The sequence below is a fragment of the Balaenoptera physalus genome (assembly GCF_965194825.1).
Source record: "Balaenoptera physalus genome assembly, chromosome: X".
Taxonomy (NCBI): domain Eukaryota; kingdom Metazoa; phylum Chordata; class Mammalia; order Artiodactyla; family Balaenopteridae; genus Balaenoptera; species Balaenoptera physalus.
This window is the reverse complement of record NC_138903.1, coordinates 30536291-30563370: the sequence shown is the minus strand read 5'-3', so window position 1 is coordinate 30563370 and position 27080 is coordinate 30536291. Positions and strand designations below refer to the sequence as shown.

The window sequence follows — 27080 nt, the reverse complement described above, 5'->3', positions numbered from 1 at the left end:
GAAAGCCAACAGCAACTGTCTCTGAAGAAGCCCAAGTATTGGACTTACTACAAAAAATTTAAAATCAGCTGTTTCATGGTGATGTGATGAATTGGGAGATTGGGATTCACGTATATATATACTAATATGTATAAAATGGATAACTAATAAGAACCTGCTGTATAAAAAAATAAATAAAATTTAAAAATTCAAATAAAATAAAACCAGCTGTTTCAAATATGTTCAAAGAACTGAAGAAAACCATGTCTAAAGAATTAAAGGAAAGTATGAGAACAGTGTCTTACCAAAAGAAAATATGAAAAATTGAGATAGAAATTACATGGAAAAGAATGAAATCAAAATTCTGGAGTAGAAAAGTAATGATATAAAGCTATTAAATATAGGGTTCAACATGTAAGGAGCTTGGAGTTCACTATGCTGTTCTAACATCCAGTAAAAAAACAAATAAACCCTCAGAAGACTGAAAAAATCAACAACTCTCCTAGGAGCCATAAAAGAGGTGAGAACACAGGAAAAAACGCAACCCCCAAGATTGAAGAAACACACAGGCAAATACAGAGACTCAGCTTACCAGAGTAGAGATTCATGAATGGAAAATACCACAGGAACCAGTGTGGGGTAGGAATACCTGAACTATAATTGTTGAATTGCTGGAGGCTCAGTGTGGACAACTCAGAGTTCAACTCCAGAGACACCCAGTCATAGGAGCTCCACCAGGTTCCCACAGTAAATGTCACGGAGAATTCCCTTCCTGATTTTGGCAGGGAGCTGGAAAAGTAACCATTTTGACATATGACAGAGACACACGGTTATTTTTAGTAAGGCCTGCCCTCAGGGGAAACTAAGCAGAGACTAACTGACCTAAGGGAAGGGAAATACCCAATCCAGTCAGCACTGGACTTCCACATGGGAGAAGGGAAATACTCGACTCCAGCCCCTAGAGCCATCGTATCTCACCCAAGGCAGGCTACATATTGTATGCTTTCCAACTATATGCTGTTCTGGAAATGACAAAACTATGGGACTAGTAAAAAGTGCAGTAGTTAGCAGGGGTTAGGGTGGGGACAGAATGATTGGGAAGAGCACAGGGCATTTTTAGAGCAGTGAATATATTCTTTATGATACTATAATGGTGGATACATATCATTATACGTTTGTCCAAACCCGTAGAATGTACAACAGCAGGAGAGAACATTAAGGTAAACAATGGACTTAGGGTGATTGTGATGTGCCAGTGTAGATTCATCAGTTGTAACAAGTGTACCACTCTGATGGGGGATGTTGACAGTGGGAGTGTCTATGCATGTGTCCGGGCATAAGGGAAATAACTATACTTTCCACTCAGTTTCCCTATGAACCTAAAATTGCTCTTGAAAAACGTCTTAAAATATTAACTATAGAGGCTCAACAAGTTATTTGAGTGGGCAGAAGAAATTATCAGACAACCTGAAGATAGATCAATTGAGATTATCCAGTCTGAGCAACAGAAAGAAGAATGAAAAAATAAACTGAGCATCAGAAACCTGTGAGACACCCTCAAATGTGTTAACATATTCATAATGGATATTCCAGAAGAAGAAGAAGTAGAGAAAAGGTCAAAAAGACTATTTGAAGAGATAATGGCTGAAAATTTTTTCAAATTTGATGAAAACATTAATTTACACACCCCAAAAGTTCAACAACCTCCAAGTAAGATAAACTCAAAGAGATCCATTTATGTACACATTTTGAAAGCAGCTAGAGAGAAGGTATCCCTCACGTACAAAGGGTCCTCAATCTGATTAACAGCTGTTTTACGATCAAAAATCATGGATGTCAAAAGACAGTGGTATAACATATTCAAAAATGGTGATAGAAGAAAAAATCAAACAAGAATTATATATCCAACAAAACCATCCTTCAGAAAAAGATGGAGAAATTAAAACATTCCCAAATAAACGCCAATAGTTCATGGCTAATAGATCAGCCATACAAAATATAGGAAGTCCTCCAGAATGAAATGAAAGGAAATTAGACCATTACTTGAATCTTCATGAAGAAAGAGCAAGCACTGGTCAACACACCTAAATAAATAGGTAAATATAAATGACAGTATAAGGATTTTTCAAAAAATCCTACACAAAATACTAGAAAATTGAAGCCAGAAGCATATAAAAAAGAATTTATAGACCATGATCAAATGGAATGCAAAGTTTGTTCAACGTAGGAACGAATTATGTAATTCATTTTATTAAGAGATTAAAGGATCAAAAATATTGAATACATGATTATCTCAGCATATGCCAAAAATACATGTGACAAAATCAAACATCCTTTCATGATTTAAAAAAAAAAAAACACTCAACAAACTAGAAATAAAAAGTACATTACTTTTCTATAGCTGCTGGAACAAATTACCATAACATTAGGGACTTATACAACACATTTTTTTCTTACTTTACAGTTTTATAGTATAGAAGTTCAAACTGGGCCTCACTGGAATAACGTTAAGTTATCAGTTGGCCTTTGTTCCTTTTTGAAGACACTGGGGAGAATCCCCTTTCTGGACGTAAGAATTGGTCCATGAACATGAATTGGAAGACTTAATCTTTTTAAGATTGTAAAATTCCCAAAATTGATCTACTGATTCAGCACATGCTGTGTCAAAATTCTAGCTCTTTTTTTTTTTGCAGAAATGTACAGGCTGATCCTAAATTTCATATGGAAATACAGGTGATGCAGTCTAACCAAAACAATGTTGAAAAAGAATAACAAAGTTGGAAGACTGACTTCCCAATTTAAAATATTGCCACAAAGTTGCAGTAATCAAGGTTGTGTTATACTGTCATAAGGATAGACATACAGATTAATGGAATAGAATTTAGAGTCCAGAATTAAATCCATAAATTCATGATCAATTGATTTTTTTAAAAAAATCAGAGTTCTGAGATTTCATGGGGGAAAAATAATCTTTTCAACAAATGGTGGTGGGACAGTTAGATATAAGCTGCAATGCTCTCTCTCACCATTTACAAAAATTAAGTCAATATGTATCAAAAACTTAAATGTAAAGATTAAAATGATAATATTTTTAGGAGAAATCAAACACAATTATTCCTTACCTTGAACTAAGCAATGATTTCTTAGATATAACACTGAAACCACAAACAGCCAAAGAAAAATAGACTACACTGAAATAGAAAATACTTTTGATTCAAAGTAAGATATCAAGAAAGTGAACACACAAACCATAGAATGGGAAAAAATATTAGTAAGTCATATATTTGAAAAGAGTCTAGGATTTAGAATACATAAAGAGCTCTTACAACGCAATAATACAAAGAAAATGAACCCAGTTAAAAATGGGAAAATGCTTCAAGTAAATATTTCTCCAAAGAGAATGTAAAAATAGCCTATAAACACATGCAGAGATCCTCAATATCATTAGCTATTAGGAAAATGCAAATCAAAATAAAAATTAGATACCACTTAACACCCACAAGAATGACTAGAATAAAAAAATATGCACATTAGCAAATTTGGTGTGGTTAGGGAGAAATTGGAATCCTCATAGATTGCTGGTGGGGATGTAAAATGACGCAGCTGCTGTGGAAAACAGCTTGGTAGCTCTTCAGGAAGTTCAACATAGGGTTACAATATGGCCCAATAATTCCACTCCTAGGTACTCAAGACAATTGAAAGCACAAAAAAAATGATTTATGAATGTTCATAGGAGCTTTGTTCATAATAACCAAAAAGTGGAAAATGTCTAAATGTTCATCAGTTGAACAATGGGTAAACAAAATGTGATGTATTCATATAATGGAATATTCAACCATAAAAAGTAAAGAAGTAGTACTGACACATGCTACAGCATGGATGAACATTTAAAACATGTTAAGTGAAAGAAGCCAGACACAAAAGTCCACATATTGTATAATCCCAATTATAAAATGTCTAGAGTAGCCAAATTTGCAGACAGAAGCTAGATTAATGGTTTCCAGGGCCCATGGGTGGGCATGGGAAGTGAATACCAAGTGGGCATGTGGTTTCTTTTTGGAGTGATCAAAATGTTCTGGAATTACATAGTGATGATGCTTGTACAACTTTGATAATATACTAAAAATCACTGAATGGTACACTTGATTTTTTTTTAATTGGATTATAGTTGATTTACAATGTTATTACTTTCAGGTGTACAGCAAAGTGATTCAGTTATACATATACATATATCCATTCTTTTTCAGATTCTTTTCCCATAAAGGTTATGACAGAATATTGAGTAAAGTTCCCTGTGCTATACAGTAGGTCCTTGTTGGTTATTTTATATATAGTAGTGTGTGTATGTTAATCCCAAGCTCCTGATTTATCCCTCCCCCCCCCCCACCTTTCCCCTTTGGTAACCATAAGTTTGTTTTCAAAATCTGTGAATCTGTTTGTTTTGTAAACAAGATCATTTATATCACTTTTTTAAAAATTAGATTCCACATATGTGATATCATATGATATTTGTCTTTCTCTGATTTAGTTCACTTAGTATGATAATCTCTAGGTCCATCCATGTTGCTGCAAATGACATTATTTCATTCTTTTTTTTACAGATGAGTAATATTTTATTGTGTGTGTGTGTATATATATATGTATATGTGTATATATATGTATATGTATGTATATGTACATGTATATATATGTACATATGTGTATATGTATATATACGTATATGTGTATACATATATGTATATGTATATATACCATATCTTTTTTATCCATTCTTCTGTCAGTGGACATTTAGGTAGCTTCCACGACCTGGCTATTGTTAATAGTGCTGCAGTGAACATTGGGGTGCATGTATATTTTGTAATTATGGCTTTCTCTGGATATATGCCCAGGAGTGGGATTGCTGGATCATATGATAGCTCTATTTTTTGTTTTTAAGGAACCTCCATACTGTTATCCATGATGGTTGTACCAATTTATATTCCCACTGACAGTGTAAGAGGATTCCCTTTTCTCCACACCCTCTCAAGCATTTATTGTTTGTAGACTTTTTGATGATGGTATACTTTAAAAGGGTGAGTTAAATGGTATGGGAATTACATCTTAATAAAAATTGAATGTATATTATATATTAATAGTGAATATTGAGAAAGTGAAATTTTTAAGAAAGATGCCATTTACAGTAACATCAGAATCATCAGGTACCTAGTAGAGAATCTAAGAAAAGAGATACACAAACATCACAGAGGAAATAATAAAATTTTAGAGAGAGATTAAGGGATAAAAAAAAGGACAAACCTCCCTTGTTCATGAATTGAAATGCTCAGTATGAAAAAGACAAAAATTCCCCGAAAACTGATTGTAAAACAATCAAAATAAGAATCACAACAGGTGTTTTGTTTTATATTTTGCTTTGCAGTTCAGCTAGCCAATTCTAAAATTTATAGCAAGTTGTAAATGTCCTAGGAAAACAAAGGCATTCTTGAATAAAACCAAACAGGAAGAGCCTCTGTAATACAAAATGGCATATAAAACTGTGGTAAACAAGAAAGTGTGTTATTCACAAAAGGGTAGACAAGTAGACCAATGGAGGAAAATAGAGAGCGTCTAAACAGATCTTGGCATAAGTGATACGAGAAGGGAAAAAAATGAACTTTTATCACAGTACGGTTTAGGGCTAATTCTATATATGTCAGAAAACAGTTAGCGTTGGTGAGAATGTGTAGAAATTGGAACTCTTGCACTTTGTTGGTGGGATTGCAAAATGGTGCAGCTGCTATGGAAAACAATATGAAGATTCTGCAAAAACTTAAGACAAGAATTAGCATACGATCTAGCAATCCCCCTTCTGGGTATTTATCTGAAAGAATTAAAATCAGGATCTCAGAGAGCATTTGGCACTCCTGTGTTCATCACAGCACTATTCACAGTAGCCAAGATGTGGAAACAATCTAAAGGCCCATTGATGGATGAATGGATAAAGGAAATGTGGTATATACAACAATGGAATACTATTCAGCCTCAAAAATGAAAGAAATTCTGCCATATGGGACAGCATGGATAAACTTTGAGGACATTATGCTAAGTAGCAAAATAAGCTAGTTACAGGAAGAGAAATACTGCATGGTTCTACTTACATGAGGTATATATAATTGTCAAGTTCATAAAATCAAGTAGAATGGTGATTTCCAGGGCCTGGGGGAGGATGAAATGGAGAATTACTGATTAACAGGCATAAAATTTCAGTCAAGCAAGATGAATAACTTCTAGAGATTGACTTAAAACATTTTACTTTTGGGCAACAATAATGCATTGTACACTTAAAAATGTATAAAGAGAGTATATCACATGTTAAGTGTTCTTACCACAATAAGATTAAATTTTTTAAAAAGACACCTGTACATTAAATGTTTCCATTTGTTGTGTAGCATTGATAGTAGGATTAAAAAATTACTACATTAGATAGACAGAAACATAAACATAATTCATTTTCTGTTAGTCACTCACTTTATAACTATGTTTTCCTGAAGCTTAGAACATCAATGGATTTCTGCATAAACTTATACCACATACATATAATAGATAACTACATTTTTTATGAAATTATAATTTTCTCTGTCAGATCAATATAGACTGTCAGAAGTTATTAGTTTCATAGTACACTCAGTACTGGTATCACATAACATGTTCCTAAAAATCATTGCACTGTGCAATATTATGTAATAAAGACCACAGGGCTTATGGAAAATGGAGTTAAAGGAAAAACACTAAAAAATACTTTGTCAGTGTTACATAAAAATACATAGGGACTTAATGAAAATGGTATTATTGTTTTATACATGTTAGATAGTTTACACAACCTGACACTTGATTGTGGAAATGGGTGTAGGAAGAGTTTGCATTTGTTACTTAGCCCACTTCTATCATTTCACACTATGTGAAGTCAGAAGTGAAGTTTTAACACCAGATGTATGGATGGAGGTAAACCAAAGTAGCTAGTATATGTTTGAGGTGTATGCTTTGTGTATTCCTACATCATTCCATTTGGTGAGATGCATTTTTCTGAGTTTACCTAGTAGTTCTCATGGACGACATTGCACAAAGGCAATGTATAATTTGTGTTATTCTTACATTGTTCCCTAATATATCCATCACACTGAAACAAATTCACGTTCTCAGAACAAGTGTTATAGCAGAACTGAATGTAAATCCCTTTTTTGCCTCCCCCCGCCCCCAGTATTGATAGATTCCAAATGCAGTTCACTGAGTGGGTATGCTTTACTTATATTTCTAGTGGAGTACTATGTGTAAACTTGTATCAAATTCAAACAACATCAAATTTAATGTATCTACCGTATTGGAAATATCTCTACAGAATCCCTATGGGCTATTGCACTTTATGTTGTTTATAGTAACTTCCTATTAACCAAATGTGGCAACCTCCAAATGCACTAGTAGGAGTAAATATATGTATTAAATAGTAAGTTCATTCTTTTTTAGGTAGTAAGGTTCTTAAAGTGAAATGTAGAGTATGTATACTATATCCCACAAAGATAATAACATTTAAAATTCCTAAAATGCATTTACAGACAGTTACAGAGTCCATCTTTAGATGTAATTTTTCCCTTGCCTATATGAACACAGCTCTTTATAAAATCACGTCACTGGGCACAGCATGGGCATCCAGGAGCAGAATATAGTCGTAACGCTGGTAAGAGGTTTAATGTTCTGAGGATCAATACGGTACCTAAGTGCATTCTTAAGATGCTGGTTGTGCAGTATTTATTGCTTTTGATTGATTACCAAAATATGAAATACTGCATTTCCATAAGTAGTTCTTTTTCTCATAAACAAAGTATAGACATCAGAGGGGAAAGTCAAGTTCTCAGAGAAGACTTGGGACTTTTTCCTCCGCAGGAAATTATTACGAAGTAAGTAAAACACAGAAACAAAAACTAAGTACAAACACTTAATTTAGAAATGTTAAAAGCCAACATGCTGTCAATGTGCCAAATGCCATATACACTGTATAATTAAGATAATGCAAAAATAACTTACAAATATTTAGTATAATGTATTTTTTAATATTTAAAATCAAAAGTTGGTAATAGTATATGTAATATTTGCTTGGCTTTTAATCTGATTGTGATATGTTTTTAGGGCATTTCAGTTTAAAAATACCTTTCAATCTTCCAAATTTCTGGCACATTTTGAGAACTAGAGCCCTTAAATAGTTAACTCCCCTACTTACTAGCACATATTGAAAATGAATCTATTTTTTATTTACTAAAACTATATCAGAAATAATAGTTCTTTGTCTTTATAATCTATATTTAAATCTGTTTACATTAATCTCATTTGAACTGCCCAATAATCCTAGGAGTTTGACCCAGAATTTTAAAAGTAGAAATGATTTCAGAATTAAGCTTATTTGATCAGTATGGAAACTGAGGCCTATGGGTGAGAAAATGAAATTTTATCACAGTAAGGTTTAAAACCAATTCTGTGTTAATTTTTTCTTCCATTTTGTTTCCTAATACATTGCTGTCCTTTGCTACTGGTGGCATCAGAGAAATAAGCAAAAAAACAAAACTCAATATGTTCTTTTTAGAAATTGATGGTTTCATTATTTTTAAAAACACTCTCCATGTTCTTGGGATCATGATTAAGAACAGTAGAAAATTCCTCTGATTAATCAAAATCTAACTGATGAGAGATTACTCACATAAAATAAATTAATAACAAAGTAAATGTAATCAACCAAAATGGAAGGCACAGGTTGGGGGTGAGACCTCATGGTATATATGGAAAGAGCATACCTTTAGGGTCAAAGAGTTCTTGATTCATGTCACAGCTCCTCTGCACTAGTGATTTTTATCCTTGAGTAAGTTACTTGGCCTAAATTTTCATGCTTGTAATGTGAGAATAGTCATCCTTATATTTCACTGTTTTAAAGGTTGAATAAAATAGTATATAAGCACATTTGTCTCTAACTGGAACAGAGATTCTTAATAAAAGGAAGTGGAATTTATCATTGTCATATGAGATAATAAAAGGGAAATATTGTGAAACAATTAGGGAATATATGACTTACTTTGGTTATAGTAGAGTAAGTAGATGGGAAATTATTGATGGGGGAGCATTCAGGATCAAAGAGATGGGATAAGCACATTTCAAAGATGCAAGAAAGAAAATGACATTTTTTTGTGGTGAATAGGAGAGCTGAACCACTACATATATAGAAGTAGTGATATATAAGGTTAAAAGTAAAGTTAGGATCAGATTGTGAAAAGCAAAATGCCAGAAGGCATAGTGAACCCATGAGTAGTAGAGAACATAAAAGTTATTAAATAACAGAGGTAGATAGACTAGGATTTACAGGATTCAAGGATTGGAAGTCAGGAAAAGAAATACAAATTTGTAAGAGACCCTATAAATTTAGGGTCTTCGCATTTTATAATCTTGTAACTAGTTGAATTTTGTTCTTTATGAAGCCAAATTTAAATAGGCTGAAATCATAAACCTCAGATTAAACTCTTACCTTGGAAAATTATTTAAAAATTTATATACTTTGCAAATTTAGGTTTAGGTTGGAGGATATAAATGAGTATAAACCCATTTCTGTGACTCTGGAGTTAGGTAAAACATACACTTAATAAAAAGTTTACAGTTACCAGGGGGGAAAGGGGGGAAAGGATAAATTGGGAGATTGGGATTGACATATGCACACCGACCTCCTCATTTTTGAGCACATATACTAGAGAAGGCTGAGCAAGAGATGTGAACCTGCTCTTTGCTCAGAATACTTAATTTCCATGTGCATCTCACAATGGGAGTACGTACTTCACTTTGCTGCGTGTAAGCCATACACAGCATGGCCCCTAAGACCAAACCAGTTGATTATTTCTTCTGGTACCCCACTGAATAAACAGCTGTCTGTACCCATCGTGAAGGAAAAAATGTCTGGTGGAACTTCATGTGAAATGTTGGTCCCCAATATAATGCCTTCATTGAGTGATACTGGTTCCCAATATGATACATTCTTGAGGAATTTTTAATGGTAATTTTTAGTATGTATATATTTTTCTTGTAATATCAGAAGCAAATTTTTAATATCTAGCTGCATTTTCCTAGTAAAAATAGCATAGTTAACTTTTCATCGATCTATCTAGTGTAAAATGAGATTGTGACTAAAAATTACGTTTGATAATCAGCTTGGTTTCCTTTGACCCAATTACCTTATACTTTGTTTTTCAAATGGCATTATACACCTCTTGGGTTATATCAGAGATCATTTTTTTGATAGATACCATACTTTAACTGAAGAAATGTTCAAGGAAGAAATGTTAAAGGACTGAAGTCTGGTAGACTAGGAGGAGAAAAAAATAATTTCTAACTTTTGTCTTCTTTACTATTCTACCGAAATCACAGCTATACACTCAGGTATTATCACTGAGTCCCTTAATCTCAGGAGATCATCCTTTTAAAGGCTGGTGTCAGTGTATACAGCGAAATATGTGGTTTCCATGTTGTATCCCAGAACCCTTCATGTAACCTTTATGAAAACTGTCTCTTGTCTTGTCTGAAGTGTAAATCCTATTCTGAATATCAAAGGAGTCTGAAGACAGATAAGTTTCTTAGGGCTTGGGAGAATAGTTTGAGTGGATGCATTCAAATAAATCACAACTATTATATCCATGATTAACATATTGCTAACACACCCAGGAATACAACTCCAGAATGCTGGCTCCTATGTGATGAGTTAAAGATAGACTGCTAAAGTTGTTCTTTTTTTTTTTAAGTTGTTCTTAACATAACACAATCTTTTGGTTTAAGCCATTTGAGTTTTTATTAATATTTTTATGGACATTAGCTGAGCTTCTGTTTTGAATTAAAAGAACAGAAGATATATAAAGGCATAATTCCCTTGAAGTATAATATCAATCTTTTGTTCAGTGGTTAAAAGTTTAAAAACATTAAACACTGGCAAGACCAGCTACTAATTTTAGTAGCCCAAGCTTAATCTCTGTATCCAGTCATGTAGAAAATAAGTTTTAGCTTATTACTTTTAAATCAGATTAAACTAAGGAATATGCAGGAATTGAGTATAATATTTTACCTTTATCAACCTAAGCACTTCTATACGTCTTCTTTCAAGTAGTGGTAGAGTAATTTGAAAGGGGGAAATGCTGTTAAACTTCAGAGTTTTTTACATCTAATATCTCAATTATAGAAACGCTTAGCTTCTTGAAGAGTACTTAAAGCTGAGTTCAATTGGCTTCTTTCTTTTTTGTGTATTTAATAATGTATATTTTCCTTAGTATTTGAAAGCTTTTAAAATAAATTTTTAGATGGATTTTTCATGCTTTCGTCTTTTCATGAAATATCTTTTCCGATTATGCTATGAAATAACTTCATTGCCCAATATTTATCATTTAAAATATTTATTAAGTACCCACTGAAACCCAGCACTATGCTTGGCATAGGCATAAAATGGTGATTAAAAACATATGTCAGTACTTTCATGAACTTAATGGTTTGGTAGCTATACCCCAATCCAATAGACACTAGTGTGTCTAGAGACGTTATGGTTGTCAGAACTTGGAGGGGAGGCAGTGTGCTTCTAGAAACTGGTGGATAGAGGCCAGGGACGCCGCTAAACATCCTACATTGCACAGAATGGCCACCCACCACGAAGAATTATTCAGCCTCAAATGCCAATGATGTCACAGTTGAAAAACTTTGCTAGTATTTAAAACAGGCATTGCTTAAACAATTCCGTTGTTAAATGCATGAATAACATCCCAGATAAGCACTTTGAAAGAAAGGAAACCTGGTTTTACGAGAGCCCATAGCAAAGAAATTTGACCTAAACTGGGGTCCTTGTAGTCTTCTCTGTGGAATTGATCTGAAGTTTATCTGAAGGTTAAGTGTTTTGTGCACAGAATGGGGGGAAGAGGGTTCCAGACAGAAGGGCTCATGGTTCGAGGAAAAAGGAATTAATAGCAATAGGACAGAAGCTGAGAGGGAGCTTTAAGGTAGACCGGTGCAGTAGGTAAAACCATATATGGTTGTGTGGATCCTTCGAGGGAGGCAAAGCTATTGAAATAGTTGAAGCAAGGTGGGACTTGACTTCATCAGAGCCACAGGTTTGAAAATATCACTCTGGCTGCAGTACAGAGAGAGAGACTAGAAAAGGACAGAGTCGATGAAAGGAAACTAAGAGATGTTCTGGAGGGCACTGTTGCTATAAATTGTAATCTGGATCAACAGTAAAAATAACTTTGACAAGATCCATGTTTGCTTAACTCACAAATGACAAAAGAAGGTCTTTGAAATCATGACTCATAAAATAGGTATTTAATTTTCAGTTTTAATCCTAAGTGTGCTTGTAGCTTGCCAAAAGTATATGTAAGCAAAGAGTTATGCCCCTCTTTTTAAAATTTATTGCTGTTCTTACCAAAAACATTGAAACACAAGGTGCATTGAATTAACAAAGGAAAATAATGTGAAAAACAGCAGAGTTCTCTGTCCAGTGCACAATACAGGGAGTGCCGTGCTTAAGAACCTGATTCAGGATTAAAGCCAAGGAAGGCCACAAAATGGTTAATGTTTTGGTAAAGTAGGGTTGTAATTTGACTTTATCCAGAGTCTATAATGTTTGAATAAGCATTTCTGCCTTAGAGCAGAGGGAGGAGATTAAATGGTTCGCCTTCTCTGAGCATTCTGTATTGTTCACAGGTACTGATGAAATATTGGAATTTCTGGTGAAGTGAATGACTAGAGGCAAAGGTACTTCTTTTTGTTTTAGAAGCTATTATTTTTCTACATTTCTCAGTAAGGTGAGGGAATTACTAAATCCTGATTTAGAGACTGTTAGCTTTTCTAAAGTGTTGGTGAGGGAAGTCGGAGACGGTAGTGAAGAAACTTAAGTATCATGAATCGTAGTGAAACTTTAGTTCAAACTAAATTATTTTCTAACCTTAAAAGAAAACCTTTAAAAAAAAAAACTCTCTGGAAAATGTTCAGTTTGTTATGCCTGTTTTGTTTAAAGTTGATAGGAAGTAGAGTAGTAAATCGCTATTGATTCATGTGTAGTGTTGAAACATAATCTCTGTTAATGACATTAAAGTCATTTAGAGACGCAAATTCTTCCACAGTGAGCTTTGCAGATGCTGACTAGCCTCTGTTTGAACAACCTCAGAGAGATGGAATTTGGGAGGTAATAAGACAACCAACCCATGGCATTGTGCAAGGCAATGCTCTCTGTGAAAGAATTACTTTTTATATGAACTGTATCCCCCTCCTACCCTTAAAGTTGTCCTCATGATTCTTTTTCTACATTTAGAAGCAACATATAACCACCCTTCCAGTGTTGGAGATTTTCCTATCTTTTCAAGTGTTCATATGCTAGGCTATTCATCACTCTATCCATACTTATAAAATGGCCGCCAAAATAAATCTGAAGATAACTTTTCTAGATAAGGGCTGATTGGTTCTGGGAATGAGAGGGCTGTAGTTTCTTGTGATTTAGACATTATATTTCTTATATTAAGTGAATTGTGACGTTGTTAGTAGTTGGGATCTATAATGGTTTTACTAATAAGGGTCAGCATTGAACTGTTTTTCCTTTTGATAGACTTACTAATCAGTTAATTAAGAAATGATGTAGACTTAACATTGGGTAAATCTAATTTTTACAGCCCTTTGCCAAAGCTTTCTATGTTTCATGATTGGAAGATGTCATGGTTCACTGAGCTTACAACTCCCAGAATAATTGTACTGAAAGAATACTGAGGGATGAAGAGTTCAGTTTTAGATATGTTGATTTCTATATCTCCGTGATCCCTTCAAATGGAGATACCCTTTTGAAAAGTTAGTTATATGTGTCTGAGGCTCAAAAATTAGTGACGACTATTATTATATTTTAGCAACAGTAAGCATAAAGGTGATTGCTGCAGTCTTGCATATGAATTCAAACAAAAAAGGAAGATAAACTGAGTAAAGATGAGATCTGAAGATGGAATGGAATACTTGGGCATTCTGATTTACAAGGAACAAAGTCAGCAACCAAAAATGAGAAGATGCGTTCACAGGGAAAAGGTTAATATCAGAAGAGTGATGTCTCAGAATCTTACATGGCAGAGTTTCAAGAAGCCAGCAGTGGCCTGCAATATAAATGGTGCAGAGAGGTCGAATAAGGCAATAACTAAAGTATGGATATTAGATTAAGCAAGCAGTTTGGATTTGATGACTTTAGCCATAATGCAGTGGAGTAACAGATTTTCATGGATTGAGGACTAAATGAGAGTTGAGAACGTGGGTACAGTAAATATAAATTGAAATTCTCTATTTTGGTGGAAGGATTTGGAGTTGCTGGGAAGGCTACAGTTTAGGATCCGAAATCCTAGATGAAGATGGAATAACAAGGATTTCAAAGATGAAAATAAGGCAAATGGGTCATGAACAGTGTTGTGTGGTGTGCCCAAGTTCTCAAAAGTATTTTATATAAGCGTGAAAGAATAATAATCTCGAATAGAGATTGACAAGTTTAATAATAGGAGAACCACAAACCTATGGGGGGCGAGGTGTATAGGAGAGGCAGCCTTTATTTTTGAGGAACACTTGGAAAAGTAGAATCTTTTGGGAAAACTGGAGTCAAGGAGCATTCTGAAAAATAGAGTATGTAAGAATCATTGTTTTCTTTTTTTTTTTTGGCTATGCAATGGGTATTTAAGGACTCTGGAGATAGGATACAGAAGGCAAATCTGATGAAAATTTATGGAGGTAATAGCCATGAGTAGTAAAGAGAGCTGAAAGTATTTGTTGTTTCAAGAATTATAAGGGTGTAAAGTATGTGAGAATATAGGATCTGAAGGGAACTTGATAAACTTGATTGAGTCCATGCATGCCTTCTGCCAGGGGCCTAACTATGTTGGCTGTCGTTCTGCTTGTTCTCAGACTATTAAATAGAAGATTGATGAAATTTTTGAAAAGGGTGAAAACAGTGACCAGCATCAGAGAGGCTATTATAATTCATTCAAAATAATATATTTTAATTACCCATCTCTGACACATGGATTCCTACAGCTTATTTTACAGTTTTGAAATCAGCCTTCCACCCACCATCTCCTCAACAAATTGCTTCCTTTTGAAATTCCCAATCTTCCCTAACTTCAGTGTTTCTTCTGTGGGCTCGCAGAGTTTTTGATGAAATTCATGTAGGAAATGGTGTCGTGATCCTGCTCTCAAAAGGTGGTCTTGTTGCTTTTGGCAAAAGCGCCTAAAATAAAAAGTTGAGTAGAAAGAAAGAAGAGACGTAAAGATTTTTAAAAATTTAATCAGTTGGTGAAGGTAAGAGGAAACTCATTTTGCTGGGTAGATGCAGTTTGGATCTGATGACCTTAGCCATCAAAGGTAAGAAGAAAATCATTTTAGTGGCATCCACCCACTAAAATGAGTTTCCTCTTACTTTCTATCCATGAAACATTTTATTGTTCTCTTAACTGTGTCTTTCATCAGTGGAAATTCTCATGCTGGAGGGGTTAAATAACTCAGAAGTAAGTCCTTTCTCACGTTGGCCTGATGTCACTACTGCAGACAAACTAATTTATTATTGATGACTTGTGATGCTTTTTTATCTGTCTCCACTTCAGCACTTCTGATATGTTGGGTAAAGCCTATTGATTCACCCAGGTTCGGCTTTTATGGTAATTTACTGAAAGGGAGCCTTGAAGAAAGGTTGCAGAAGAGGTGGACATTTTTCAGATCTTATCCAAGTGGAATAAAAGAAACGTAAAAGGTCTGTTTTTCTCCAGTTGAGTAAATGATTCTGCTAGGGTTTAACTTGTGGGTGCGTCAGGGTTGATGGAGAAAGGATATCGTTAGATGTGGAATGAGACTTAAGATTATTGAGTACTGAATCTCAATGATGGGCCATGCCCTTTAAAAATACAGGAGTTCAACATTAAAGGCATGATTCAATTTAGTTTTTCAAAACCTGCAAAATTTCCTCCTTGAGAAGCCTTCGTATGTTACAGTAAGGGTTTGTTAAATGGATTATATTTTGAAGTATATTATGACTAATATTCCTGTTATCCTGAATCAGAAGTATCTGAAAAGTAAATGTAAATATCCCGTTTTATCTACCATGCCTTTTCATGTAAATGTACAATTTGTCTTGATTGGATCTAAATTGTTGAGCAGAGAGAATGAATGCATCTACTTTTCCTAGCTCTCATGGGACTGCAAATTGAATTCTCCTGCGTATTGTTCTGGCTTGACTACATTTGTCTGTTTTTTATCTCTGCTATGCAAAAAGATTAGAGTTTTATCTTCCCAATGGGAAACTGAAAAGCAATATTCTCCCCTTTATTGATAGGCTTCTTCCAGAAAAAATGCAGCTAAATAAGTTAGTTTTAAGCAACAGATAAGATAATCCTGAACACTGAATAAAATTGAAGCTCAGGAGAGAGCATTTGAAACCTGGATAGATTACCGAGATGCAGCAGATCACGGATTAGAGAAAAAAATATTGTCGTCTGATGAGAAACAATTGAACAAAGAGGGAGCACAAAGCTTTCAATTTTATCAGTATATACAAGTTCTATCAGTCTTATTACTATAAAACTAGCCTTTAGCTTCTGTGCAGAGAAAAAGCAAATCACTAGAGTTACAGAGCTGTTCTACTTAGATAATTTATTGGAACAAATTATAGTATGCTTTAACCATGTCACTAGTACAGTTCTGAACTTTTACATGTGCCTTTGGTTAGAGAAGGTGAGAAGAACTGAAAAATAAGTAGGGGTAAGGAAAGGAGAAAAGGGATAAAATGTTACATAGGTACTTCCTCTTTAGTGGATGTTGAAGATAGTGAACCAAATATTTAGAAAAGGCTTACTATCTCATTATTTTATTTAGAAATAATTTCAAACATAGTGGATCCATTAAAATTTTAAGCAGATATTTTACATTTGCTATGGCTTCATTTAATAACTTTCTTATCAAGATGTGTAGGTACATGTGTGTGTTGGGAGCCATTAGGTGCAGTATACTTCGTTATTCACAGGGAATATAAGGAAATAAGAATGATCTTTGTTTTCATGTCTCTTGTATCTAGTTGCTGAGAGATTTCGTATATTGAATTTTACTTACATTTTTTGTACATAATTATCAACTTAGTGATTGGATCAGGAAAATAATATGGACAATTCTTTGCAGTTTGGATGAGAGAAAATGGTCAGAGAAAGGTATATGTTAGAAGGGAAGCCGCCTAGGAGGAGATGAGATTTGAGTTGACTCTTGAAATTTTTAGAAATCTAGACAGCAATGATGTAAAATAGCATGGTCAGAGGTAGAGTATGGTAACAAGCTAGGTGTTATCATGATAGTGTATAGCGTTTGGGGTTTTGAAATTTGAGAACATGTTTTATTTTAGATTGTAGAAACATGCACTTCCCATTGAAAGAAATTTGGACATTATCTGATATTCTCTCTCTGGTATAACTAAAAGAGTTAGAGAATCACAGAAAATAGGAACAGCATTCTTCTGTACAGCTGTAGGAACAATAGGATCTAAATTAGTGGAAAGGTTTATTAAATAGCTTTTAGGCTTGCTGTCTGATTGCCAGAGTTCTATCTACAGACTTTAAAGTCCTAGATGTAGGAATGTTCCTCAGCATAAAGCATTTAAAGAAAATCGAGGCTTAGAAAATATAAGAGAGAGTTGTTGTATGCTAATGGGCTTGTAAGATGTGGCCGAAGGGACAGCATATTGGAGAAAATAATAATAGAAAATTAACTAATAAGTTACAAGACTGGTAGTAAATAGCTAATTGATAAGAAAACACAAGTTATTGAAACAATATCTACTTGTATGATCATATATGTATGAAGATGTTAGAAGATATATAGGAATTAGCAGATGAATTACTGAGTCAGAAATTTATGATTACAGCTAAATTGAAACCGTTGTTAAATTTGTATCAGAGTAGAAGATTAGGAGCGTGAACTAGGGATACCGACCTCTTCAGCATTCTAATTAGAGGCTTAAAAGATTCCTACTGGAGTAAAAATGCCACAGTACCATCCTCATGAAACCCAGATTCAAGTTAGGGTATGATAATCACTTTTTCAGATTTGCTGAGTAAGTGATATGATTTGGGGGTACCATGAGCAATGTGTTCCCAAAGATTGAGCAAAACAAATGCATTTAATGAAAGAATGCAGCTATTTGCCAGATAATGCATTTTTGCTATCCACTAAAAAGGGTCAGGGACATGGCAGACAAAGATTGGAGAGAAAAACTCTACTTGTGTAAACACATTCATGAGTTGTTGTTCTGTAAGGGACATTGATCATCTCTTCCAGATCTTGATTGTGGGACGCATTTTCCTACTTCTTTCCATGCCTTGATTTGTTTTAAAAATTGTGTGTGTGTGTAATGGACATTGTGAGTGAAATGTTGTGAAAAGTCATCATCTTTTAAAGTGTATTGAGCTTTGCTCAGGCAGTTAGTTAAATTACTGCTGGTTCCTTTTGGGTGTATTAGATATAGTTTTATTCTTTTTTTAAAAAAATATTTACTTCTTTATTTGGTTGCACTGGGTCTTTGTTGCGGCATGCATGTGGGGTCTAGTTCCCTGACCAGGGATCGAACCCTGGCTCCCTGCACTGGGAGTCTTAACCACTGCACCACCAGGGAAGTCCCTAGTTTTATTCTTTATTAACTTGATACTATCTTGGTCTTGAATTTAGTCCTAGGCCATGGCTCTTATTCTAGGTTATAGATCATTTCCTCAATTGGAGATAGAACATTGCTGCCATTTTCCCACAATCCAATGGTGGATACTGAGGCCTGGTTTGGAAAACTGCTAAAACTTAAACTCCAACTTCATGTAGAGGCTTTTCTACAGTGTTTGCACTTTTTCTTGTGGATTTATACGTTGCTTAGGCTTTCTCGAAGTGTGAGAAAGCTCACTTGCTGGTTTAAGTGAAGACAGTTTACTAGCAAGAGATCCAAAGGTGACAGAGCTAGTTGTTTTTTTTGGAGGGTAGCTACTAAGTTAAGGTGGACATGGAGAAAAGAGACTATGAGAAATCAGCTGTGGGAAGAAAAACAAATTATATTTTTTGGTTTTTAACATAATTATTTTTTAAATTATTTTTTCAGAATTCAGATACATCATAATAGTCCCTACTGTGTAACATAGATTAAAAAATGGAAACAATGTCTAATTCTGATTGTCCTCTCCTTTTCCCTGATAATTTTTGGTGGATTTATTACCAACTACAGATAGCCATACAGTTGGACATATTCAGAGGGAGGGAATAACATTTCATAGGTATTTGTGTGTTTTGCTTTTTTTCTTGTTACTAAATAATAGCAGATTACTGTATAAAATTTTGAAAATGCAAATAAGCATGGGAAAGGAAATGAAGATTACCTGTAATTTCACCACCATAAGGAATTTCTATTGAAGTTTTATGTTTTCTATGTTACATATTCTCTTTATGTGTTATATTAAAATATATTTTGCATGCTGCTTTATAAAATTTTTACATTTGAATATTATGATTTGGGGACTTCCTTGGCAGTCCAATGGTTAAGACTCGCCTTCCAATGCAGGGGGTGTGGTTTGATCCCTGATCGGGGACCTAAGATCCCACATGCCTCGTGGCCAAAAAAACTGAAAACATAAAACAGAAGCAATATTGTAACAAATTCAATAAAGAGTTTAAGAAAAAAACACTGAATATTATGATTTTAAGACTATGCCAATAACTAGTATTTTTAAATTTCAACGTTCAAGAATAAACACATTAATTACTTTGGTACTAAAATTAAATATTGTGGTCATAAATAATTGTGACTATGTTTAGAAATCATTTTTTAGTTTTTTTTGTAAAAAAAACCCACAAAAATTGTTCTTTTTGGATAATTAATTTCATCTACATGGTCTTCATAGTTTGTAGTGATAAATGATACTCTGCCATAAATGGACTCTTTAGAAACTTTCTTTTAGTAATATCATGGAATATGTTGTTTATTCATAGCTATTTCCTTTTCACAAAGCTTTATTTAATGCATCAACTCTCAAAAGTCAGAATGCATTCTAAACCTTTTGCTTCCCATGTTCGTTCGGTTCAAAGGGTTGAAAAGACCTTTCAGTTCTAGGTTGTAAATTCAAATGTGATTCTGGTTGATATTTGACAGCTGTATCACAACCTGTGCTCTGAAAGCTATTGCACTCAATCTACTATCCAGTGTTAACATGACACAAAATATAATCTCATTTGACGTTGATGAAGGAAGCCACTCCGTAGAATGGATGAGAGATTGAGTTATCATGTGCTTTTTCTAGTCCGACTCCAAATCGCTCAATCTCTCTCTTTTTCAAGAATATGTGTATACACACATACATATAATGTGTATGTATGTGCACACTTACATATGTACTACACATACATACATACATGTAGTTAAAGGTGATGGTTTCTGGACAGTTTTGTTTTCCTGGTGTGTCAGGAAAGTTAGGGATGTATACATACTTTAACTGGATGCTTATATGTTCTTCACTTATATTTAGCGGAAGACACATAGAACAAGGACTTCGAGATATAGGACGTGTGAGTGAATTTCATGTTTTGGTAGAGTTAGTACACGTTTGGAAGCCAAATGACTTATTAAAAATAGCTGTGTCAAAATTGAAGCAGGCATTTGGGTAAATCTCATCTATTCCTATTATAAATTTTTTCTCCAGAGTGTTATTTTACTTCTTATATTGTTTTAAAATATGATGTCTCAGGTATTGGCATTTGTACCACTGGGCATTAAAACCCAGTCTTTTTTTTTTTCTTTTATCCAAAACACTAACTTGGATGACAAAATATATGCATTGCATTTGTGATTTAATCCTTTTCCCAATCCTAACTAGGAAAGAATAGAAGTCAGTGGCTAAGTAAACTGACATTTTTTTACTTTAAAGTATTTTGAAAAACGCTTGGAATCATTTATTCTACTTCATGATTTTTTAATACAGTAGATAAGTTACATAGCACAGTTAGTACTATCTAGTCACACCTAAACTAGGTCAAAGAGGCACCTTTTGCCCTTTTGTAATTAAGATTCCTCTTTCACTTCTGTTAGGTGCTTGTGATTTTAGTTGAAATTTGGAAGTAGACATTTGTGGTATTATCTTTCACAGTTTACCTCCATGATATTTTTAGATAAGAGCATATTACTGAAACATTGTATGTTTCACTTATTGTATTTTTTTTACTGTTTTTTATTTTTTTAAATTGGTTACTATAGAATAATTTTGCATTCCAAAACTAGCTTTTTAAAATGTAACTTTTGAGAGAAAACATTATATAAAATCATCATAATTCAAATAAATTAATTTCAGACAACTGGTATATTTCCCTTCAAACCAGTACACCGAACTGTTACCCATGATCACTAACAATGTAGTTATAATTTAAGAAAATGTGTAGCTGGTATATAAATTGAGTATGTACTTAATGTCCTAGTGATAAATTACTAGAGCTTGATATATAATGGCTCATATTTTTATGACCACATTATCTTGACATTGGAGTTACTTAAGGGAGAACTGTTTCTATCTTCATTTTATAGTGATACTCTCTAAAGGAATTGTTGCAAGCAGGGGGAAATGGGTGGCATAATTTCAGCGAATAAATTAAGGTAGCTTGAAGGATCTACTGTGTTTCTTGAATCTTTTGTACTAATGCTCCATCTGGAGGCTCATCACTGGTACTTATGATCTTAGAAAAAATTTCTGCTTGTAGCTACCAGTATTACAGGGATAATGAAAAGGTAGTTTCTCAAGCCTTCAATTTGTTTGTTTGTCAAATGAATACAAACTGGGTTTTGTTAGTGACTTGAATAAGAAAGTATATGAACAAAATACTTCAAGAAAATCATTATTATTTAATAAAAATTAATGACTTATAGTTTTTAATATTTTTGTGCTTGTTCTTCTTTAAGTCATTTATTCTCATTGAGAGTTGTACTTCCTTAAGAGGTATCTGGGAAATTGTGGGGTAAATAAGTGGGCAAGTCAGTTATGCTAGGCATCTTGTAATGCACATTATAATTACTTTTCCTGCACAGTAGAGAGCTGTCCCTTCATTCCATACAACTTTACAATGCCCTACAGCCAGATATCCGTGTAAGTGAGAAAGCTGTTTATATATGTCTGAACACAGACACTAACTTTATTTTATATATCGACATAAAGCCCTTTTACACTCTTTTGATATCACCTGAATTTTCCAATAATTCAGTGATTGTATATAGAGAAGTTTGTACTTTGTTCAGATATTTACCAGGAATTTAGGATTTTGAAAATGCCACTGATGGTGATAGCATAGGTTATAATATTTGAATCACCAAAATGATGTCTTCATCTGGGTATCAAGTGTAGATGATTATCCTTTAATTTTTCCATGATATTTTTCTCCTTATAATATACTATAATAGTACTGTTGAGGCTTTATATGTACTATATATATATATGTATATACAGTTGAGGCTTTATATATACTATATATGTGCACTATACATATATAATATATACTATAATAGTACAGTTGAGGCTTTATATAGTGGGGTTTTTTTTAATTTTACATATAGGCAGATATTTTATACAAGAATTTCATGATAATACCAAAAAGTGTTACAAAATATTTGTTTAAAGAGTAAGAGGAATGCCACTGCCTTAGGAGATAAATTTTCAAGAATTTAGAAGTAAAAAAAAAAAGAATTTCGAAGTAAATGATCCTGATGTCTTTGACTCTTAAATGATTTAGCAATATTAATCGTGTGTATATGCATGTGTGTGTGAATGTGTGTATTGAGTAAGGAGAGGGATATGATACAAATTTGGCAAAATGTTAACAATTGATGAAGCTAGTTTTATGGGATACATGAGTTCGTTGTACTATTTTTACACCTCCAAATAAAATTCTCAATATATCCCATATTATTTAAGCTGCTGAATTCAGAAATCCCTTTCTGAATTTGGAGGATTTGATCATTTAGCAGGTTCAGTGCATTGTCTTTGAATCATTCGTGTTGATGAAATAGCTTCTAGACGCCTGCTGGAGACTGTTCCCTGTGGTGAATGTTCATTCTGGCAAATGTCTGTGTGGGAGTTCAAGCCAGAGATGACAGGAAAGAATCTTTCTGTCAGAAAAGGAGATGCAACTACTTCGGGGCTCACTTATAAGGTAATTACTATATAGTATCATGTCGAATTACCCAAATGTCAGGTGCATTTTCAGGAAGCCAGAGTGACATTGCCATGGGCTTTATTTCTTAGTAATACCTCAGAAATAAAAGAGCAAATTTCCCAACTGAAGCAAGTTTTTGAATACATAATGATGAGCATGAGTTTACAAGTTTATACAGATGAATGTTTAGGAAAAGTGTTCCCTATGAAGGTGGCCACAATTACTAAATAAAAAATGCCAGCAGTGACAAAAGAATATGGAGAGTTAGTTGAACTACAATAGATTTTATACATCAGAAAGATGAAAATTATGGAAAAAAAGAACCTATTAAGATCCTACGATTAAATTGTGGTTGCTTCCTTACTTTCAAAATCCAAAGACAATTCTTACTGATTTTTTGCATTTTATTTAGAATATCCAGATATTAAATCATTTTTGTTAGATTGATGTCATTATGATTAGTAATTGAAAGATAGTTGTAGATTAATTTTCTTTAGCATCTCAGGACATGCTGAGCATTGCTCTAAACACTTTTTATGTAGTTTGCACAATAGCCCTATGAGACAGAGGAGTTTTTTTTCTCTTTGTTTTATTTATTTTTTCTTCCAGTATTATTGAGATATAATTGACATACGGAACTGTATAATTTTAAGGTGTACAGCATAATGATTTGACTTAAGTACGTCAGTGCACGAAGGTTCCCTTCTCTCCACGTCCTCCCCAGCACTCATTATTTGTTGTCTTTTTGATGATAGCCATTCTGAAAGGTGTAAGGTGATATGTCATTGTGGTTTTGATTTGCATTTCCCTGATGATTAGTGATGTTGAACATCTTTTCATGTGTCTGTTGGCCGACTGTGTGTGTTTGTAAAATGTCTATTCAGGTCCTTTGCCAATTTTTTTCCTGGTTTCTTTTTTTTTTTCTTCCAGTTGTGTTCAGATATAATTGACGTACAGTGCTGTATCCTAGGGCTGGTGCCAAGTGGCTGGCGGTTGGGGCCTCATCCCAGTACTAACAGTTAGGAGGGAGGATTCCAATATGGCGCCCCAAAATGGCTGCTGCCAGTGTCTTTGTCCCCAGGGGCATCCCGGTAACCTCCCACCTCTCTGGAAGTCTTCTCCAAGATCAGCAAGTGGGTCTGACCTCGGATCCTTTTAGATGACTGCCTCTGCCCTGGGCCTCGGAGCATGTGAGATTTTGTGTGCACCATTTAAGAGCGAAATCTTTCCTACAGCCCTCTGGCTCTCCTGTATGCAAGCCCCACTGGCCATCAAAACCAGATGTTCTGGGGGCTTGTGTTCCCGGTGCAGGACACCCAGGCTGAGGAGTCTCATGTGGGGCTGGGACCCCCTCACTGCTGGGGAAGAACCTCTGAAATGATGATCATGCTCCTGCTGATGGGTGGCCTACCTAGGGACGTGGGTCTTGATTATATGACATCTCCGTTTCTCCTAACCATACTGTTGTGATTCCTTCTTTATATCTTTAGTTGTGGAAATTTTTTCTGCTAGTCTACAGGTCATTCTCAGAGATAGTTGCTCTGCAAATAGGTGTAACTTTGGTGTGCTCATTAAAGGAGGTGAGCTCAGGGTCTTCCTACTCTACTATCTTGGCCACTCCCTGAGACATAGGCACTATTACTATCATTTTTTATGTAATAGGTTCCCACAGAGGCAGATACTGAGGGAAGGACTGAAGTATATGTACTTTATTCTGTGTGTGTTGTGTGTGTGTGTGTGTGTGTGTGTGTGTGTGTGAGTGATCCTAGAAATCACTAGTAGGGGAAGTGGAGAGTTGAGACAGGAACGGAAATAAAGAGAATACAGAATATTTTAATAAGCAGGTTGCTACTCAGAGCATCTTGGGTTCAGTCCTGATGGTGGTCACCGGAAGATGGTATAAAGCAGTGTTTCTTAAGTGTCGCCATCTCACAGAATCCTCTGTAGAGTTTGTTAAACCATAGTGCTAGTTCTTATCCTTAGAGTCTGATTCAGTGTATGTGGGATTGGATCTGAGACTTTGCAGTTTTTCTAACAAGTTCCCACGTGATGGTGCTACAGCTGGTCTGGGTACCAAACTTTGAGAACGACCGTTGAGGACGTGCCTAAGAGTTGTTTCACCTCAGGGGCAGGAAGCTGTAATATTTTCCATTTTCTATCCATTATTAGCTAGGGGCTGCCTCTTAAGCATTAACTTGCTAACACTTTGGGCCAGAAATATGGGTGAACCTAACATACACGCTTAGGTAGAGAGTGGCAGAATTTTGTTATAGAACTCCATCAGAATGGACTACAATGGTGAGTTTGAAGAGGGTGGGGATTGAGCCTCAACACTATGCTGTATCTTTAGCTTACAAATGAGGAGACTGAGGCAGAGAGAAGTTGATTAACTTTCCCAAAGTTTAACAACTGTAAGTGTTACAGTCAAGATTCTAATTCAGGATTAAAATCCAAGCAGCATCAAAATTTCCTGGGAACTTTAAAAAAAAAAAAAAAACATTCTTGGGTCCCAACCCAGACCTATTAAAGTAGATACTGGGGGTGCGCCCCAGAAGTTTGTGTTTTACCAAGTCCTTCAGGCGGTTCCAGTGTACTCTCAAACTTGACAACCATTAGTCCAAGTCTTGTGCTCTGATACCTTACATTATACAATCTTAATGCTATAAGTAGAACCTTGTCAGGTTTCATTTGTTTCCCTCTTTTATACATGGTAGAGAATGAATGTTAACCAGTTGCCATTTGTATAATGAACCTTTGTCTCTGTCACACATGTCAGTATACATCTGTGTGTCTGTACATTTTTCCTTAGTCTGGACAGTTTACTCCTGACAACATGATTGGCAATATGTTTCCTCTTGATAACAGAGTAGGTCCTTTTAGGGCCTGAAGAGCTGTATCTCTTTTATGGCACTGCTTTTTTCTTTAGCTGCCCGATGCAATTTCATTTCCACAGTCCGGATTGCTTCAAGTTGTGAACCTGCATGTACTCCTAGCCATCCTTGGTGTCACCACACAGCATTTACTTATTTGCATGTCCAGGACCACAGAGAACACTCAGATCAAACAGGGCCTCTGAGCAGGAAAGCTGTCAATGTTCCAGAGTCTCATGGCAAATAATTCCTTTTTACTATGTAATGAAAAATGGTGATGTTAGTAAAATTGCTTCATGTAATGTATTTAGCTGGTTTTCACACAAATTCAGTGCAGCATACAGACTGTGTCTTTGATCTACTGCTCTACTAAGTGTTCATTTCCCTTCTCAACCTGGCAAATCCTATTCATTCTTTGAGGGTCAAGTGAAATCTTTTTATTTTTAGAACCTTTTCTAAATCTCCAGTTAACCACCTGGAGGACTTGTTAAAACACAAACTTCTGGAGCGCACCCCCAGTATCTATTTTAGTAGGTCTGGGTTGGGACCCAAGAATGTTGTTTTTTTTTTTTTAAAGTTCTCAGGAAATTTTGATGCTGCTTGGATTTTAATCCTGAATTAGAATCTTGACTGTAACACTTACAGTTGTTAAACTTTGGGAAAGTTAATCAACTTCTCTCTGCCTCAATCTCCTCATTTGTAAGCTAAAGATACAGCATAGTGTTGAGGCTCAATCCCCACCCTCTTTTTCTCTGTCCCCTAGAACACCGTTCATCACCATGTTATAGTGCTCATTGCATTCTCTTACAATTACCTGGTCTCCTATACATCCAAAACTATAAACCCTAGAAGAAGGGAACTAGGTCTTAGGCAACCTTGAATACACAGAATCTGTAGCATGCCTATAAACTTTAACCAGTGAGGATGTTAAACATGGATCTCTAAGATCAAGGCCATTTAATCTATTCTTTGATTCTA

General features: G+C 34.7%; 1 protein-coding gene across 2 annotated transcripts in view; it reads left to right on the top strand.

Moving 5' to 3' along the window:
* Positions 1-27080, top strand: part of DMD (dystrophin) — a 2259822-nt gene that overhangs the window by 117146 nt on the left and 2115596 nt on the right. The window lies entirely within an intron of this gene.